The sequence below is a fragment of the Bos mutus genome, chromosome 13 (assembly GCF_027580195.1).
Source record: "Bos mutus isolate GX-2022 chromosome 13, NWIPB_WYAK_1.1, whole genome shotgun sequence".
In the NCBI taxonomy this organism is placed as follows: Eukaryota; Metazoa; Chordata; class Mammalia; order Artiodactyla; family Bovidae; genus Bos; species Bos mutus.
Window position 1 is genome coordinate 43,870,155 of NC_091629.1, and position 19,135 is coordinate 43,889,289.

A 19,135-nucleotide genomic window follows, 5' to 3' on the forward strand; every position below is an offset into this window, starting at 1 on the left:
CCCCGCTGGAGAGGTGAGTTCCCCTCCGTTTCGCAGATGCAGGCAGAAAACGAAACTTCCTTCCGCCTAAACGCTGCCTCTCACCCCATTATGTATTTGCCACCCAGACTTGAAGGCAGAAAGCACTATTAAAGTTTTTTTTAAAGAAACGGAATCCATTGGCCCAATAATTGTAACTGACTTTTTTTTTTTTTGCTACAAAGATAAAGTCTCTAATTCTTGAGGGGGAATTTTGTTGGGACATCCTGACTGGATTTGGGAGCTGAATTTAAACATTCACAGGGAATCTGAGAAGGGGCTCTTTCCATCTGATTCTGAATCCAATACTGCAGTTGTCAATACCAGTGGGCCTGGAGTGGACGCTGCTCCCAGTCCACGGAATGAATGCACCCACCTCTTCCCTACTCCTGCTTGGGTTTGTTTGTGCTTTAGCATTTCTTAAAACCCAAATGGGCCTAAAGTAACCAAAATAAAAATAGGCGTCTTCCAAGCGAAACGTTCTCCCTGGCCTTAGTAGGCAGACTCAAGGTGATTTGCCGACCAGGTGGGAGAACAAAACCTGGAGGTGAAACCACTGGGGGCTTTTCAGGTTTGCCTCCGGGCTTTGCACTAGGAAGTACAGACAGACAGTGCACACAACGACCCCTGACAGCTCGCTTTCAAATACCGGGGCCTGGGGGCTAAAGGGGAAAAAAACCTCAGAAGCAGCGCCCCTGGGATTCGAGAATGGGGGCGGAATCGGACCCGGCGCGACAGGCATGCTGGCGCCCTGGGCGTGGAAGATTGGGGTCCCAGGCACTTTCGAGGGAGGCTGCGGCGCCTCCGGGCGCCCCAGATTCCCAGACCAGTGACGCACCTGGTCTCCTTCACTCTGGGCCTTCCATCCCCGGCTTTGACTCCAAGACCCGGCCTGGGTTGCGGCTTGAACAACTTGTCTCATCCACGCGGCAACTGCGCCGCCGGGCAGGTTGGGGGCCAGGACCAGGCATCAAGGTGCCAACCCCGACCCCAAGACCTGACAGCCCTTTCCGCGGCAGCGCTCGCCAATGGCAGCCGGAGGGACAGAAATTCCTCGCAGCTCTGGGGAGTCTTCGGCAGAGGCAAAAGGAGCCAATGGGCCCTGAAGGGAGCCTCGGAGGCAGTGAGGTTTCCGAACGGCTCGACAAAGGCCATTCATTCATTCCCAAGCCAGCGGCCTGGGCTTGGACGCTGCCCCTCCCCAAGGGACACGCGCTCATGACAGAGCGCGACTTCCGCGCCCGGGACGAGGAAGGCGACTCAAACGAACCGCAGTCTTCCCCGCCAGGCGGACCCTGCCCAAACACACACAACCTTCGGCTTCAGGGACGGAGTCCAGGAAAGCGCGCGCCCTGGTTGGGATGTAGGAAACCCCAGCCCTCCCTGGAACTCAACTTTTCTGCTCTGAGCCGAGAGAAGTGAGCTGATGGCTCCCGCACTCAAGACAGGCCTCCCCGCAAGGCACCCCCGATCGTCGCCGCGTGAAGACGCGTGACTGCGTGGCTGCGCCCTTGGGTAGCCACGCCAGAGAATGATGCCCCCACCCGACCCTCCGCGATTTCGCAGCCGCCTAACTCTAAACAAAACCTGGGGATCGTGGGGACCAGCCTCGCCGCACGCCTTATACCATCAGGATTTGGGGCTGAAGAGTGGTCAGCGGCTTCCCTCTGTCGCCACCTAGGGAGCCTGCACTCAACATACCCGCTTGAAACCTGGACCCCAGCCCCCAATCCGCTCAGATGGCGCTGGAGACCGGAGGCGACGAGGCGTATGCTAGGACAGCAGCGCTACGACAGTGCACCACCTCCAAAGATGCGTCTGGAAACAAGGCTTCCAGCCCCAGGCGGCGGGCGTCCGCCGCTCCCACCCCCACCCCCAGCGCAAGCCCGGGAAGGCGGCCGGGCGGGTCGAGCGGGATTGGAGCAGGCCCACGACTCCTCTTTCCGCCCCAGGGAAGGGGCGCCCGAGCCACAGGTGGAGGCCCGAAGCGCCCTTGCGGGCGCCGCGCACCCAAAAAGGTGCGCGTCCCGTCCCGCGGAACAGCGTGGGCTCCGGGTGGGACCCCAGTGAGTGGCGGGACCCGGTGAAGCAGAGTCGAGAAGTCCGGGCCTGCAGCCACCCAGGAGGTCCCCCAATCACGCCCCATCCCACACTCTCCCTTCGCGGTAATGGCACCCATTGGAGGGACTCTTGGCGTCCAAGAGCGTCCGAATTGTCCAAGCCCACTCAGGCGCACGCTGGGGGAGCCACATGCATCAATTCACAGTCACTTCAAAAAAGCAATCAAATAAAAATAGCAATTGTTTTAGTGATATTCAAAGTGGCGGCTACACACAAACAGATGCTTCTCGTCTTATCCCAGGGTCCAACCCAACACTTTTCTGTTCCGTGCCAGGCCGGTCCTCGAAGGAGTTTCGCAGCCCTTAGTTTTTCCTCGCAAACACTCTCTCAAATCAACAAAAGTATAGCGTCGAGCCGAGAGGGCCCGGAGGACCCCAGCTTCAGAGAGGGTCACCGAGTGCAGAGGTCTCGGGGAGAGTTCCTGACTTGACACCATCGCCCCGTTTCTCAGCAGGCGAATTTTTAATCGTCTAACTACCTCAAAACCACAAATTTGCCTGCTGTTCAAAGTCACTTATCCTAGCGGCTCTCGGGCACCTATCAGACACAAGCTGGCTCTCGCCTCCCCTGCCCTGGGGGACCCCCGCCCTCAAAGGTGCCTGTTACCTCTCCACCCACTAACGTCCCCGGGCCCATCCGGGTGCAGCCTAACCGCTCGGGGGCGCAGGCAGGAGGCTGAGGCGCGAACCCAGTGTTCCCGGAGGCTTTCTCGGCTCGGCGTCCTGAACACCAGGCACCTCCAGGCCAGCTAAGCCCGGCGGCCCTCGCCTATTTATCAGGTCGCCGCCAGGCGAGGAGGAGACCCACGGTGTCCAAGTGCCCGGCGGCGCGGATTCGGCTTCCCGAGCCTAGACTACGCAGAGCCCAGGGGCCACGGTGCACCCCGCACCGGCGCCCATCCCACCCAGGGAACTCCCCACCACCACGCACCCCGCCTCTGGCAGCCTGCCCGCCCGCAGCTCTCTCCCTGCCGACCCCTAGATCTGCCCTCTACCCAGCACCTCTCTTTTCACCTTTAGGTACTGGAGATTCATGTTGCCAGCTCTTCGACCCTCTGCGAGCTGAGGTTTTTTTAAGAATGGGAGCTACGGCGGCAACAGGTCCCCAAGGGCCGCGTCGTGTGCCGTAAAATGCTCGGAGCGTTTATTTAATTAACGGAAGGGGGATGGGGGCACAATTCACAGCCAGAACGGGCTATCGCGATTGGAAGACACACCTGAAGGCCCTGGTTACTCCTCCCCCGCCCTCCTCCCCTTGGAAACTGTAAAATCGCCAATTGAAAAGGGTCTTCCCGGCGTTTTGAATGATTTTTTACTTGTTTCTAACAAGCGATACCTAGGACTTCCTCCATCACAAAATTATTTTACTGTGTAGTCTACGCCTTGCAGGCAAGGGACATTTTAAATGTATTTTGTCCCCAAAGCCAGATCTATTAACATTTCCGTGAATTCTCCGGGATTCAGTTCTGGCATTGGCAAGAGGCGCCTTGCAGGTTTCCAGTCCAGGTAAAATTGAATCGGGGGGCAGAGAGTTCCCTGGAGTAGAATGAGGTGAGTGGGTTTGGGGTTCCTTAGCGCTATCGAGACCTGCTGACACCTTGGTTTTCACATGCTGTTTGCCTTAAGGTAAGAGGCAAAGTACCTAGGTTACTTTAAAAAAGAGAACACACACACACACACCTGATAGCCCAGTAACATGCAGTCTTCTTAAGGAAGATTATAAACACAAAATAGATGTCATTTGTTGACTGTACCGTCAGTTTAAACATCAGGGGACCCACCGTGACAACCCAGGTCAGCAGAAGGAGAAACTAGCTTAGTACAGTGGTTGCCCTTCAGCATCTGAGTCCTTGATGGTTTTCACAGAAATCTTCCCAGGCAACCAAACAGCTTCTTCTCCAGAGAGGTGAGTTTGAAAACTTACCCCAAATTCCTCTACATGTGCTTTAGAAGTGAGAGAAAAAAAAATGACAGGAAAATTTCAGATTTCAACCCCACCTACTGGCAGTCTCTCCCAGACATTCTCTGTCTTCAACAATCTTCAGAGGCACTGTTGTTAAAAGACACCAAGAAATTTTTATAATAGAATCATCCATGGAGAGAAATGTACATTTTTGCATTTCTCCAAACAAAAAGTCATGGAAGCACAGCCACAACTTAGTGTCAACGGGTTTAAACATTCACTCAGCCAGCAATTTGGGCAAAAAATAGGCAGAATATAAGACTACAGGGAAAATAGCTTAGGTGAAGGTGGAAGTCGGGTTTTGAGCATCAGTCCTGTTCTATTCTAAGATCAACACATGCTGTGCTTTTTGGTCACTTTTTGGTCCCACCTTTTCACTGGGAATAGTGAAAAGGTCATATGCCACATTTTGGGGTATAGTTACACCCAGGAAATAGGATGGGACTTGTTGGGGGAAGGTTATGGAGAGAAAGCTGACCTTTTTTTACTTCATGCTGTTTGGGGTTTTGTTCCCACCTGTCAGTAGGGGTGCAATTAGTGTGTCTGGTATTCATTATTTTTTATTTTATTTATTTATTTTGCCTGCACCACACAACTTGTGGGATCTTAGTTCCCCAACCAGGTATTGAACCTGGGCCCTCAGCAGTGACAATGCCAACTCCTGACCGCTGGCCCACTGGGGAATTCCTGCCTTAATATTTTTAAAAAATGAACACACTAATCACTGTTAACATCCTGGTTTCGTTTCAAAATTTAAACCAGAAAGGAAGATTGTTGTTGTTGTGTCTCTGGTCTTTGGTTCTTGCTGCTATGATTACATCTTACTTTTATAACTTTTTTTAAAAATGCAACAACCTCTGTGAATGCCCGAATGTGTTTATTTGACCTCAGAAGCTGAAGCATCTCGTACTGTCACAAAGCATAATTACGAAATATCGGCACCTGGAGAGGGTGTCAAGCACCCCAGGGTCTCTTTAGACAGCTTCCACTAGCACAGTCTTCAAGGAAGCTGGAGCGAGACCCCGCTCGGCAGGAGTGCTCAGCAAACAGGCAGCCACCTGTGTCCTTTCTCCTCTGCCCTCTCGTTTAAATCCTACAAACCAGGCTGCAGTAGCTCCAGTTTAACCCTGGCATCTCCCTCACGTGGCACACAAACGTTGGCTTTCCTGAACCTGGTGCCAAGCACTTGAGTTCTACATGTAAGAACTCATTTCAGTGGGGCTGACAGCCTGAAAACAACAACATTTAAAAAGCCAAAATGGCATCATGGCAACCCAAGGATCTAAAGGGGAACCTAGCCAGCAAAAATCCACAGCAGATTAAAACCAGAACCTAAAAGGAAGAACAGATACTACTCTTTAGATCCACTCTATTATATAAAATAAATATCAGTTTTGAAGTCCTCTTTAATACCAGGAATACCAACAAAAATCTTAAAGATATATATATATATATATATATTTTTTTTTTTTCCCTCACTTGCACAAAATCTGTAGCCTCCAAAACTAAGAACTGGAGAACTGGAGGGACTTCCCTGGTGGTCCAATGGCTAGGACTCCATGGTTCCAATGCAGGAGACCCGGGTTCCATCCCTGGTCAGGAAACTAGATCCCCTATGCTGCAACTAAGACCCAGCACAGCAAATAAATAAATATTAAAAAACTAAGAACTGAAAATATCCTGTACCATATCTTGACAATACATTGTCAAGGAAATGACAATATATTGTCAAGAAAATGTATTTGGCATTTTCTTTTCATGAGCTTTGATATGCTCAAAGAAGATTCAGAGCACTACCCTGCCCTAATTTATCCCATTTGGCAATAATGAGTTTTCATTTTGCTGAAAAATGTTCCGCGGCTGCATAAGCAGACCTGTAATAACGAAGTCCAGTTTCATTTATTTGTCCATTGAAAAGCTATTTTTCATTAGGCTCTCAGACATAGCATAGAACAGTGATTCCCAAAGTGAAGTCCGGGATCAGGATGGTGAGTATCGTATCACCTAGGAACTCGAAGTCTGGGGGTCCCACCCAAGACGCACTGAATCTGGAGTTCAGTGGGCAGAGCCAGCAACCTCTGCCTGGACCCAGCCTTCAGCTGATTCTCTAGCTCCTTGAGACCCACTGGCTTAAATGATTCATAGGAAAACAAGTGTGAAATTATTTCTTCCCCGTTCATATGTGAGACCCAGAAACTATATAATGAATCAACCGCACATGTTCCAAAACCATAACTGCATCGTTTAGGGGATCCCCCGTCTGTCTTTGTGGTTCAGGTCACCTAAACTCTTTCTGTGTGGAAAGGACGTGCTTTAATCTTATCACACATTGACCTTTTAAACACCCAATTTACCCTGCTCAAAACCACTCATGTAGACTATTTGTTTCAAAGAAACAGTTTTTCATTCATGCATACAAAGTTATAAAAATTCTACCAGTTATATGGATTTGGGACTTCGGGGAAGAGGAGGCAAAGAAGTTTAGGCTGAACATGATTTTTTTAAAAAAAGAATTTTATTGTTTCTTCCTGTATGTCCCCTCCCCCACCCAAAGGATTAGATTATAAATATATTCAGGAAAATGCTGAGGCCCTGTAAGACGTGGAAACCAAGACTTCCCCAGCCCTATACTATCCAAACAAGCAAATCACCCCTTTCTCCTAGGGGCGGTTCATGTCTCACCATACCGAACACTAGACAACAAGATGTCCAAATGCCTTGCATTTCCTATCACGTTTAGGACAGGTGGAAGTCTGGTGGTGCCCTGCACATCCTGGGATGTACCACACCCTGACCTCCAGTAAGAGGGGAAGACCCGGTGAAGACCACAGGCTTTGGTGCCGCTGTGTCTGCTCCAAATCCTGACTCTGCCTCAACTCTGAGTGCCTCAGTGTTTCCATCTGCACAATGGAGATAATAGGGCCTACCTCCTAGGAGTGAGGATGAAATGAGATAGCGTATGAAGAGGGTTTAAAATAATTCCTAGGAAATTCCCTGGCGCTCCAGTGGTTAGAACTCTGAGTTCTCACTGCCCAGGGCCAGGGCTCAATCCCTGGTGAGGGAACTAAGATCCCCAAGCCTGACCAATGTTAGTGTTGTACAGTATTGGTTACTAAAATCACGGCTACGTTCTCTTTACCCTCAGAGCACAGGCTGCTCTGTCCACAGCCGAACCTGCTCCTCAGGAGGACCACTGGCTGACCCGCAATCCCCTCACCCCCTCCCACTCTCAGCCACCTCCCTGCACCCCTTATTCACCCAAGTTCACCTCCTAGGTACACCTGCCAAGTTGGTAGCCCTCTTTTTAATCAGCAAGTGAGAGGCTCTTGGAGACATTCATTCCTCCAATGGACAGTTACAGGTAGTTACGAGCATCTCTGCCCGGCTGTTGGCAGGTAAGGACCCCGCCCTTCTGTAACCTCTAGTCTAGTGGGAGCTGCACATCCATCCAACAGTGTTTTGAGGCCCTCTTAGTGCCAAGTTCTACTGCAGTTCAGGGGATAATGTTCACAGAACTGACAAAATCCCCAAACTTGCGAAGTGTATGCTGGCAGGGCCTATAGCTTTAAATGAACTACTACAGAGGGAAGGGAGGGAGAAAAGGAAGGAGGGAATTAAAGAGGGAAGGGAGGCAGGGAGGGATTGCTATGAGGAGAAATGCTAGAACAGAAGCCAGGGTTCCATACAGGCTGGGGAGGAACTGACTAGCCTGTGGGTCAGACAGATGGTGCTGAAGAGCCGACTTTGGTCCAGAGGAGAGTGGAAGGAGGCCCTCTGGACTCTTTGCTCCTATTGGCTTCAGGATATTCAGCCCAGAGTAAATGTTTAGAGAAGAAATGCTGTTTCCCTCTTGGAGAAGCTCACCGGGTGACCACTTTCTTCATTGACTGGGCAGGTAGCTTGCCAGGGCCTCTCCCATATCAGGGGACAGTGGCAATGAGGCCAAGTCCTTGCCCTCGAGAGGCTCAGGGTCTCTGGAGACAGACAGTACATATAGCATCAGATGGCACTGGAGGAAAAGCAAGGGCCAGAATAGTGAGGAGACTGGGTGCTTCAAGGATGTAGTCACGTGAAGGAAGTGATCTCTGAGCAGGCACTGCAGTGATGGGTTTGTTTCAAATGCAGCACCAGAGGAAACAAATAAATGAGAAAGTCCCCAAATTGTCTCATTCCCAGAGATAAACATCATTAAAACACAGAAGTATAATTCTACATGTTCTATCCATAATCTATATTACACATGATATAGAAGATATCACAAATGTTACATTATATCTATATTTTTAAAAATTTTAAATAACAATAGCAGTACTTTATCTTCTGCAATTTGCTTTTTTACACTTAGCTGTAGAATGGGGACTTCTTTGCATGCTAATATATGTAGATTTGGGACTTCCCTGGCGGCTAAAATGGTAAAGAATCTGCCTGTAGTGCAGGAGACCTGGGTTCATTCCTGGGTCGCAAAGATCCCCTTGAAGATGGAAATGGCAACCCACTGCAGTATTCCTGCCTGGAGAATTCCATGGACAGAGGAGCCTGATGGGCTACAGTCCATGGGGTCGCAAAGAGTTGAACACTGAGCGACTTTCATATATAGATTCACTTCTTTCCTTTTTGCTTTCCTCCTCATTTTTCTTCTGTCTTCTTTCCATTTTTTTTTTTTTTCTGTTTTGCTGGTCTGAAGTTTAATTAATGTTTATGAGAGCTGCCACATTAGAATTGTTTACTGCTTCTTGCTTTTCTCCGTTGCATCCCAGCTGACCTGCACCGACACTTACCATGTGTGCCTCAATGTTCCAGGTCCTTGCATGTAGTATCCCATTTAATCCTGCAGGAGCCCCGTGAGGTGAGAACTATTACTATTTCCATTTTGCCTGTGTAGAAACCCAGAAACACAGCACTTTAGTAACTTGCCCTTCAAAGCCAGGGAGGAGACAGAAATGGGTAAATAAGACCCTGGGTGCTAAGGTGTCTGCTGAAGACTAAACTCATAGCCTAACAAGTTGAGTCAAGCTGTCTTTTAAAATAGCCTGTGGAACAAACAAAATACGGCCACAGGCTCTTTAAGGCCTGAGGGCTGCAATGGAAAGACTGCTGGAAACGGAGAGCCTGTAGACAGGCAAACGTGATGCCTAGATTCCAGGGATGATGCCTAGAAGTGGGGTTTGGGCACCAGAGCCTAGGGGAGCAGCGTCATCCAGTCTTTACATCCCCACCAATGGTGTAGGAGATGGCAACCCACTCCAGTGTTCTTGCCTGGAGAATCCCAGGGACTGGGGAGCCTGGTGGGCTGCCGTCTATGGGGTTGCACAGAGTCGGACACGACTGAAGCGACTTAGCAGCAGCAGTGGTGTAGAAAATGTGTCTACCTCCTCCCACTTACAAAGTGGAAAGACATTATTCTACTGATTCTTAATTTTTTCCAGAGCTTCCCTGGTGACTCAGTGTCAAAGAATCTGCCTGCCAGTGCAGGAGATTTGGGTTCAATCCCTGGGTTGGAAAGATCACCCGAAGAAGGAAATGGCAACCCACTCCAGAATTCTTGCCTGGAAAAATCCCGAGGGCAGAGGAGCCTGGCAGGCTGTAGTCCACGCAGTCACCAAAAAGTCAGACATGACTTAGCTACTAAACAACAATGACATTTTTTGCTAAATGGCTGGTTCAACAGAAAATGGTACATTTGATATTCATCTTTTCTATAATTTGCTGGTCACGTGTGTGATTTCTTCCACAGACTATTTGTGCTACTTGCCCTTTTTTCTATTGAGGCATCTTTTCTTCAGTATATTTTCAGCCCTCGCTTCGGGAGCACATATACTAAAAGCAGAACAATATTTTTTTTTCAATGATTTTCATACATCCTTGTTCATGTTTCAGTCTTTTTTGCAGCTGGTATGAGGGCAGGGAGATGAGTGGGAAGGGAGATGTATTCATGGTCTAAGTTAGACAGACCTAATTTTTTAAATTAATTAATGAATTTTTATCTCTGTCTGCACTGAGTCTTCGTTGCTGGGCGAGGGCCTTCCCCAGCAGCAGCGAGTGGGGGCTACTCCCTAGTTCCGGTGCTCGGGCTTCTCACTGTGGTGGCTTCTCTTGTGGAGCACAGGCCCTAGCCCTGGCAGGCTTCCGTGGTTGTGGTGTACAGGCTAAGTTGCTCCACGGCATATGGCATCATCCCAGACCAGGGATCGAACCCCTGTCCCCTGAACTGGCAGGTGGATTCTTAACCACTGGAGCACCAAAGAAGTCCCAGACCTAATTTTTATTTTTCCCAAGAGGAGAGATGCTAGCCAAGGCCCTCACAGTAAGAATGGGCAGAAAGAAACACCCCTATTAATCACGTAAGTGGATCTCTGTCCACATGTATTTTTCTGCCTGTCTAAAGTGCCAGTGCCAAGCTATGCTTTGATGATTGTAGCTTTTGCCCTGTTTCTATAACTGCCTCATTTCCCTGATTTAAGTCTTCCAGAAAAATCTAGAAATCAATGTGTCAGGCTCTTCCCCACCCCAGACACACACCCCCACATCCTCCTCCCCCCCCACCCCCTCCCGGCACATACATCTTACTTCCATCTTGAGTGGAATTACTCAGAATGGTATAGCTAGAAAAATCTGGTATCTTTGTACTAACAAGGCTGAGATTAGATGTCTTTTGGGTCTTGGAAGAGACAGGAAGAAGCTAGGCCTGGGGCCGAGCTCTGGATTCAAACTAAGATCCTCAGCTGGGTGATCTCCCCCACCCCGAGGGGACATTTGGGAAAGTCTGGAGATTCTTTGGTTGTCACGGCTCCCGGGGTTGGCCCTCCTGACATCTCCCAGGTGGACCCACAGTGCCCAGGATGCCCCCGTGACAGGAGTTATCTGGTCCATAGTGTCCACAGCATCGAGGTTAAGAAACCCTGCATTATTTTGCTTTGTTCATCCCAATCCAGTCAGGGGCTGGAGGAATGACACCAAGGCACCTTGTGTCCAGTGACTCCTGGCGGCACTGGCCTGGGGGGGAGGGATGGGGGGGGCGGTGGGGAGATTAACTGAAGCAGAACATGGGGTGGTGCAATGTGTCCGCACCATCCCCACCCCTTAGGTGCACTCCTGATGGTGAAATCACTTCTCAATTTGCCAGGCCCCGGTGCAAAATTATAGTTTTGCCAGACCCTTGTTCAAAAGTGAGGAATTCCAGGAGCATCACAGCAGAGCATTAACCCAACCACAAGGCCCTTCAAGCTCAGCAACCTTGTAAATGCACAGACCACACATCCAGGAAGCTGGGCTGGCTCCCTCCGCAGCTCAGCAAGGCCACTCTGCCCTCATTCACTCTCCCTCTGCTGACGCAACTTGCATTTTCTACTGAAGGATACATCCTCAAGCTCTGCTGCTGCTGCTAAGTCGCTTAAGTCGTGTCCAACTCTGTGCGACCCCAGAGACGGCAGCCCACCAGGCTTCCCCGTCCCTGGGATTCTCCAGGCAAGAACACTGGAGTGGGTTGCCATTTCCTTCTCCAATGCATGAAAGTGAAAAGAGAAAATGAAGTCACTCAGTCGTGTCCGACTCTTCGAAACCCCATGAACTGCAGCCTACCAGGCTCCTCCGTCCATGGGATTTTCTAGGCAAAAGTACTGGAGTGGGGTGCCATTGCCTCAAGCTCTAACCATATTCTAAGTCCTTGTTTTAAAAACCACTGCACAGAATTTCATAATCTGAACTTTGGTGCTTTGCACATGTTATCCAGTATCAGGCCTATAGGAGGTTGATGTTCAGTCGCTAAATCATGTCCAACTCTCTGCAGCCTATGGGCTGTAATCCACCAGGCTCCTCTGTCAGTGGGATTTCCCAGGCAAGAATACTGGATTGGGTTGTCATTTCCTTCTCCAAGGGGTCTTCCTGACTGAGGAATTGAATCCGAGTCTCTGCTTAGCAGGCAAATTCTTTACCATTGAGCCACCTGAGAAGCCCTCAAAACATTTGTTTTATGAATGAAAATGCACCTTTTCTCTGTAATGTAGAATCCTTGAGGGCCAAAGAATCTGTCCCATTCCCTGCATCTACAACTCGCCAGCAGAGAGTAGGCGCGTCATTAATATCGGTTAACCATAAAATCTCTTTGACTCTACAAAGAGTCAGGTCTTAGTTTCCTCACCTTGAAGAGGGGGTGGATGAGGGACAGAAAAGCTACATAACTTGCCCCAGGCCACACACCAAATAAAAACCAGGGCTACAGGCTTCAGAGTCTGAAAAGCCTGAGCTGAGCAGAGACACAGAGCTTCCAGAGAGTTATCTAGCCAGGCAGAGGAACAGGAAGGGGAACTTTGGAGAGGAGGATGGGGAGGGATGAAAGGAGACAAGGAGAGGAGGTCAAGGGAGACAGAGCCGGGGGCAGCCATGGCTTCAGGGGCGCGCCGGACTGCTTGGGGTTCCCCAGACACATCTGGTGCAACTGCCCTTGGCGGGTGTGTCCTGTGGCCGTGGTGTCCATAAGACCGTTTCAGAGGGTCATGAGAGCACGGCTATTTCATAACAGTATACGATGTCATTCACTTCACTCGGTCAGCATGCTGGAATTTTCCAGAGGCTATGCGATGGCCTATCACAGCAGATAGGAGAACCCGGTTGCCTTCTATTACGCCAGGCATTAAAGGGAGCTGCAAAACAGGTAAATAAACCAACCAACGAACAAATCCCAACCACCGTTCTCACGACGTTTCTTTTTTAGTTTTAGAAAATATGGTTACTTTTTCCACAAAATATGCTTTTAGGTTGATATGTAGTGGGTGTATTATTGTTACTTTCAAATACATGTTTTAAGTGATTCAGTAATTTCTGATACAGTAATTATTGATAACCCACATAATCAATTTCAGGTTTTTTCAATGTGAAGAGGTCCTTAGATGGAAACTTAGAATCTCTACCCTTTCGTGACCTTGGTTTGTCACCACCAAGCAGGTGTTCATTTACTACATGATTAAATAGATATATGGAGGGATAAATAAGTTGATAAGTACATGAATGAAGAATTGTGTTTTTGAAATATCTGTACCCCTCCATTCCGGAGAAGGCAATGGCACCCCACTCCAGTACTCTTGCCTGGAAAATCCCATGGATGGAGGAGCCTGATGGGCTACAGTCCATGGGGTCGCTGAGAGTCGGACACGACTGAGCGACTTCACTTTCACTTTTCACTTTTACGCATTGGAGAAGGAAATGGCAACCCACTCCAGTGTTCTTGCCTTGAGAATCCCAGGGACAGGGGAGCCTGGTGGGCTGCCATATATGGGGTCGCACAGAGTTGGACACGACTGAAGCGACTTAGCAGCAGTACCCCTCCCTTCACTGCAGCATTACTTAAAATCACCAAGATATGGAAACAACCTGAATGTCCATCAACAGATGAATGGATGTATATATGTATCTCCACACATGTACACATACATATATACAATGGAATACTATTCTGCTACAAAAGAGACTGAAGTCTTTCCACATGCAACAGCACGCATGGATCTTAAAGGCATTATGCTAGGTGAAACGAATCAGGCAGAGAAAGACAAATTCCATATGATCTTATTTATATGAGTTATCTTAAAAAAAGTGAAATCAAAACACCAAGCTCAAACATACAAAAACAGATTGATGGTTGACAGCGGTGTGGGGCAAGCAAAATGGGTAAGGAAAGTCAAAATTTCCAGTTATAAAATAAATAAGTCATGGGGATGCAATATACTGCATGACAACTGTAATTAATAAGACTGCATTGCATATTTGAAAGTTGCTAAGAGAGTAGACCTGTATGCAGGTCAGGAAGCAACAGTTAGAACTGGACATGGAACAGACTGGTTCCAAATAGGAAAAGGAGTACGTCAAGGCTGTATATTGTCACCCTGCTTATTTAACTTATATACAGACTACATCATGAGAAACACTGGGCTGTATGAAGCACAAGCTGGAATCAAGATTGCCAGGAGAAATATCAATAATCTCGGATATGCAGATGACACCACCCTTATGGCGGAAAGTGAAGAGGAACTAAAAAGCCTCTTGATGAAAGTAAGAGAGAAAAGTGAAAATTTTGGCTTAAAGCTCAACATTCAGAAAATGAAGATCATGGCATCCGGTCCCATCACTTCATGGGAAATAGATGGGGAAACAGTGGAAACAGTGTCAGACTTTATTTTTCTGGGCTCCAAAATCACTGCAGATGGTGACTGCAGCCATGAAATTAAAAGACACTTACTCCTTGGAAGGAAAGTTATGACCAACCTAGATAGCATGTTCAAAAGCAGAGACATTCCTTTGCCAACAAAGGTCCGTCTAGTCAAGGCTATGGTTTTTCCTGTGGTCATGTATGGATGTGAGAGTTGGACTGTGAAGAAAGCTGAGTGCTGAAGAATTGATGCTTTTGAACTGTGGTGTTGGAGAAGACTCTTGAGAGTCCCTTGGACTGCAAGGAGATCCAACCAGTCCATTCTGAAGGAGATCAGCCCTGGGATTTCTTTGGAAGGAATGATGCTAAAGCTGAAACTCCTGTACTTTGGTCACCTCATGCGAAGAGTTGACTCATTTGAAAAGACTCTGATGCTGGGAGGGATTGGGGGCAGGAGGAGAAGGGGATGACAGAGGATGAGATGGCTGGATGGCATCACTGACTCAATGGACGTGAGTCTGAGTGAACTCTGGGAGCTGGTGATGGACAGGGAGGCCTGGCGTGCTGCAATTCATGGGGTCAGAAAGAGTCGGACACGACTGAGCGACTGAACTGAACTGAACTGAAAGGGTCCCCCTAAGAATGCTATGCTTAGGTTCTCTGAGTCAGAGAAGTCAGCAAAGGGCCTGGCCTGGGGAAGGAAGGTTGGGTTATGAATACAATAGAAACCGTCTCGTTTATTTGTTAGTTTGCATCTACTGTGGGTCTCTCCCTCCCCACCCTCGATGCCATCTCACTTCTAGATTTATTTGCCTTTCTCCTTCTGTTTGACTGAAGGGGAACAGATGGTTCAGGGACAGTCTCTGGCGAGGTCAGTGAGTCTGCCTCTGCACCTCTAAGAAGGCTGGCCGTGGCGGGAGGAGTGGGCAAGGGGAGGAATTGGCGTCAGGCGTCCAGCGCCAGCCTGATGGTGGTGGCCAGCATCCCAGTGCTAAAACCCAGCACTACAGAGCGTTGACTGCACATCCAGGACCTTGCAGCACATCCTGTATCCTTCGAGAAACTTTTAAAATCCCCACCAGCCAGACACCCCCAAGTTTTCCCAGTTGACAGAGTTGGGTGGGCAAGCACAGGATACAGTGCTCATTTCTAGGCACTAGGAGTTGGTGGAGCCCCGGAACCAAGGAGTTTGGGCGCTAAATTCCACCAAGTCTTAAACCAGACCCCAAAGGAGGCCGGGGGGCGGACAGAGCAGAAACCTCTGCCAGGCCAGGCATTCTCAAGCTCTTGGGGTTTGTTTGGGGCGAGAGGAGCGAAAAGCAGTATCTGGACTCCGAAGTAGGAGTTTTGACCTTAAAAGTTCGCTTGGTGGTGCTCTCAGTGTCCTTGTGTTCCTGGGGTCTTGGCACCTAAGAAGGCCTGATTAACTGGTCCCCTCCTGGACCGGGGCTGAGTCACCTTCTCAAACCAGCCTCTCCCTGTCACCCGGCTCCACAGTGTCCCTCCACCCTGCGATTCCCTATCTCTGTCCAGAGTTGTCTGTTTTCCATCTTTCATTCCACAGATATGTATGGAGCGCCTACACAGTCCCAGGCCTTGTGCTGGGAAGCTCAGAGAGAACGAAAGAGGCTCCAGCCCCTGGCTTTGGGGCTTCCCGTCGCTGGTGGGAGATGACATCTTGACAAATGACCACACCTCTCATCACTTTACCGAGGCGTCAGTGCCCCAGAGAGACAGGCTGCTGAGGGGATAAGGCAGCCCAGCCTATCCTAGAGGTCAAGCAGGCGCTCAGAGGAGGCAATACTGAAACCAAGAGGGGTCAGAAGGACAGAAAGCAGATCTTCAGAGGAAGCAGCAGGGAGGGGAGGGTGGCAAGCCCTGGGGCAGCACATGGTGAGCTTAGGAGTCTGGAGCCGCCGAGATGGAGTCAGAAGCTCTGTGCTTCAGTCCACACACATTCCCCCTGTTGTCTCCAGACCCCACTGAGCACTGTCCTACCAGAGGCTGTTTTGTAAATGAGATGCTTTTCTGAGGCTGCCCGGGTGGTAGATGAGCAGGTCCTTCCATCTTACAAGAGATGCACCTTGAGTACCTCTGGGTACCAGGGGATGATAGGGAAGGGAAACCTCAGAGTTTACCATAGAGACCACCATGGACCCCACAACTAAGACAGGTCAGACATCAGGAGGAAAGGCAGGAATAAGAAGTGAAGGGGCGTGTGTCTTAGTGTGTGTGTGTGGCGGGGTGGGGGTGGGGGGCCTGCAACTGTGGAGGTGACTCCCTAGCACCCAGGAGGGACCCCAGGGACACAGAGGTTCAAGACTTGTCCTTCCCAGCCCAGGCAGATAGCTCAAGGATGAGACTCTAACACCAACTGCCAAACCACTTACCTGATGGAATTACCTTTTCAAAGAGCCAATGACTCCAACCAAAGCCACTCATAGGCTGTGGAAGGTCTGGGTGCCATGAAGATGTGGGAGATTCTGCTGTAGAATATAATGGAGCAAGAGCCCATAGAATCTATGGGGTTTGCTGGAAGATTTTGTGACTAATATCTGTTTAGTTTCTTAGATGCTATAACTGGGACTTCCCACTTGTAGGAAGGACTAATAATCCAGTAGTAAGGACTCAGCACTCTCACTGCCATGAGCCCACGTTCAATCCCTGGTCAGGGAACTAAGATCTCACAAGTCACAGGGCACCTCCAAAAAATTAAAAAATAGAATAAAAGGCTGCAATCAATTTCATCACACACTCCCACCGTGTAGAGAAGGCCACGTCCTCACAAGGTCACACTTGTACATTAGGATAAGTATGAATGTCCTAGCCTCTCCCCACCAGTAACCATGATTAACAAGTTTGGGAAGGGTCCTTTGAGTCTTTTTTCTAGTTAAGCCCATTTTCTGCACACAACCTATAAAGGAGAGCTTATTCTTTCCTATTTGACGTGAGTTTTCCACGTGGCAATATTCTTGGCTATTCTTCACTGTTATCTGCAGCTCCATCTCATTTTGCAGCTTCTGCACAATCCAAGGGTGGAGACAGTTTGGTGATGACTAATCTTTCCCTTGTTGATTGTATTTCATGCTATTTGCCCGAGCTTCCATCACACTATCTTTTTACCTGTCTTATGTCAAGAATTCTCCTAGAATTTGTGTTTGAGGTTTGGGTATATGGAATTGTGGTGTGTACATTTGTGTGTGTTTGAGTTTGGAGAGAGAACACTCGTGTTACAGCTTGCAAATGGAGAGACGTATCCATCAGCATTGATTTTTACATTCCTCCTGTTTGAAGCGCTACCGCCGTCACTTCCTGGATTCCCTTATAGGCGTGGGGCTGTCGCTGTCCTGCGTGTTGGTTAAATCCTCTATTCCTACCCCTGTTTCAAGACAGAGGGCAAAATCTCTCAGACTCGTTCCCACACCTGCCTCATCTCACTGCCTTCATCCTCCTTGAGAGCTTCACAATCTATCTGCTCTGCTCCAGCACTCAACCTACGCTCTTCCCTCCTCCTCCCAAAAATCTTGCTTTAAGTAGAATTGCTCTAAATGTACAGACAGGTCTTGAGACACCTGAGATCTTTATACTGATGAAGCTGAGATTTGGTCCCTTTTTTGTCTAGGAAGGACAATAAAACACCAGCTTCCTGATGCAGAGCCCTCGGGTGAGAAAAATAAAAATCTGGATGGGTGACCCAGAGGCTGGCCACAAGGGCATAGAGTCCTCAGTGACTCACTGGCGCCCTGGCCTCTGGCGGGCTTCCTGGATTTCTTCCAAAGGACACAACCCCAGGCAAGGGTGTGCCGCAGGGCTCCCAGCCCTGAGGGGACCCACCCACCTCAGGGTCCCGTGCAAGTTATTTTCAGTAGCTGCTGTTTGTATCAACCTCTATCCTCATAGGAACTCTTCCTGTAGGTAGGGATGAAATAGATTTTTTTTTAAATAGCTGATTCATATATTGATCACTTGGGTTCAGGGCTTCCCTGATAGCTCAGTTGGTAAAGAATCCACCTGCAATTCAGGAGAACCCAGTTCCATTCCTGGATCAGGAAGATTCGCTGGAGAAGGGACGGGCTACCCACTCCAGTATTCTTGGGCTTCTCTTGTGGCTCAGCTGGTAAAGAATCTGCCTGCAATGCAGGAGACCTGGGTTCAATCCCTGGGTTGGGAAGATCCCCTGGAGAAGGGAAAGGCCACTCACTCCAGAATTCTGGCCTGGAGAATTCCACAGACTGTATAGTCCATGGGGTCACAAAGAGCCGGACACGACTGAGCAACTTTCACTTTCACATTGATCACTAGTGAGTGCTTTCTTTCATTGTTCAAAAACTTTGAGTAGACTTTCGTTCAATAAATATTTATTCTATACCTCATGTCCTAGCCAAAGAAAAAAGCTGTGAACACATCCAACATCTGGAGGTGAGGACCACTGAGTGAAATGAAGAAAGAGGAGGGAGGCAGGTGGGATGCTGGAGTGGTGGGGACAAGGCCTCAGGAGCCAGTGCAATTTAAACAGGGTGTCATAATGGAAAAGAAGATAAAAAAGAATGTGTGTATGTGTAACTGAGTCACTTTGCTGTATAGCAGAAATTAATATAACATTGTAAATCAATTATATACTTCAATAAAAAATAAGTCATAAAACAAAGGGAGAGAATGGACACATTTATATGTATGGCTAAGTCCCTTTGCTGTTCAGCTGAAACTATCACAACATTGTTTGTTGTTCTGCTATATCCCAAAACAAAAGAAAAATTTTAAAAATAAATAAAGTCTCAGAAGAGACTTCACCCAGCTTATATATATAAATAATCACAACTTGCAATTATTTTGTTTAATTATAAATTTGCCATCCATCTTTTCCACAAGAGTGGGAGCTTTAGAATAGTGGGGTCC